The sequence below is a fragment of the Equus quagga genome, unplaced genomic scaffold (assembly GCF_021613505.1).
Source record: "Equus quagga isolate Etosha38 unplaced genomic scaffold, UCLA_HA_Equagga_1.0 140439_RagTag, whole genome shotgun sequence".
NCBI classification, from domain to species: Eukaryota; Metazoa; Chordata; class Mammalia; order Perissodactyla; family Equidae; genus Equus; species Equus quagga.
Window position 1 is genome coordinate 1 of NW_025796587.1, and position 1,490 is coordinate 1,490.

General features: G+C 51.3%; 1 long non-coding RNA gene across 1 annotated transcript; it reads left to right on the forward strand.

Annotated features, from left to right (window-relative positions):
• Positions 1-6: 6 nt before the first annotated feature.
• Positions 7-1,224, forward strand: LOC124232881 (uncharacterized). Its single transcript, XR_006886938.1, has 3 exons — positions 7-452; positions 596-643; positions 804-1,224. It is a non-coding gene; the product is annotated as an uncharacterized LOC124232881 (long non-coding RNA).
• The last annotated feature ends 266 nt before the right edge of the window (positions 1,225-1,490 follow it).

Genomic DNA, 1,490 nt, shown 5'->3' on the forward strand with positions numbered 1-1,490 from the left:
GCTCAGGTAGAGAAGGGAGTGGGGATTGGGGTTTTCTTGTTCCCCTGGGGGGTTTCAAGCCCCAGGTGGAACTTGCCCTGTGTTGTTCATGGGGATTCCCCTCCACACACATGTGCTCGCCGCTCTGGAGCTGCTTGCTGACCCTCTTATTAAAGCACCTGTGAAAATGAAAGACAGATTTCTTCACCTTGATAGTTTTGGTGCTGGAGACCTGATTCTAGCAGTCGAAGGTCAGAGGGGAAGGTCCTTGCTCAGGATCGGGCTCCGGTTGGTCCAGTCCCCACACATCTCCTTTCTTCATGTTTCTCAATCCTTCCCTGAGTCTTCAGTTACTGTTCTGGAAACTTCTCTGTGGTCCAGGACTAGGGGGCTCCTCTAGTATCTCATGACCCAGTCTTCTCCCTGTTATCTTCCCACAGGTGGAGAAGGAGGGAGCTACACTCAGGCTGCAGGTAAGTTTGGGTTGGGGGTTGATTCCTGAGACCCTTGGGATAGTGTAGACAGGAGCCCATGAGGGAGCTCACTCACCTCATAGCTCCTCCTTTAGTCTCCTCTCCTGTGGGCTCTGACCAGGTCTTGTTTTTGTCCACCCCAGGCAGTGACAGTGCCCAGGGCTCTGACGTGTCTCTCATGGATCCTAAAGGTGAGCCCCTGGAGGCCTGAAGTTAGGAAGGAGTTGGGGCAGAGGGGACACGACTGGGTTTGGGGATTCGTTGGGACATTTTGAGGACGTAGTGGGTTATTGAGAATATCAACACTTGTGTGACTGACCTGAATTTGTTGATGGTTATTTTCTTTCCTAGTGTGAGCTGGCTTGTCGGGGACTGAGTGACGCAAGATTTGTTCACGCTCCCACTTTGTGGCTTCAAGAATCCTGTCTAGTTTTTCTGCAGCTGGCATCTGAGTGTGTTTGTGTTCCTATTAGCATAATAAGAGGAGGTGGGGAGACTGGCCCACTCCCCGCCTGCCCACCACGACCCGCCCACACACTTACCTGTGTTATTTGCCCTGATGACTTCCCTGTTCCAGCGGAGGTGTGGCTGGGCCGTCTCTATCCCTGTCTCAACTTCCTGTTGCACCGAATAGTAATGATTTGCTTCCTTGTTGAAAATGTGAATCGAAATATAAATTTTTTTTCGAATTCTTGTCATAAGGGATTGTTGTGTTAATTAAAGGAGAAATTTCCTAAAGTTTGAGAGAGGAAATAAATGGAAGCACTGAGAACCTTCTAGAATCTGTGTGTTTGTTGTGCTGAGTCTGTTGCAGGTGGAGACAGGATAAGGCCGTGAGGAGCCGAGCGTGGACGGGGCCTGTGCCCAGTGGGTGCCCAGTGCATCGTGGGCTGTGATGTTGTCATTCCTCAGCTGGGTCATCCTTACTGCTCCTTTGTTGTAGTCCCTTCAGTAGAATCCTGTCCCACCAGGACCTGTGATCACAGGGACTCGGACATCACCTGGACGCTGTTGTGTCTTCGGGCGTCAGCACCGTGG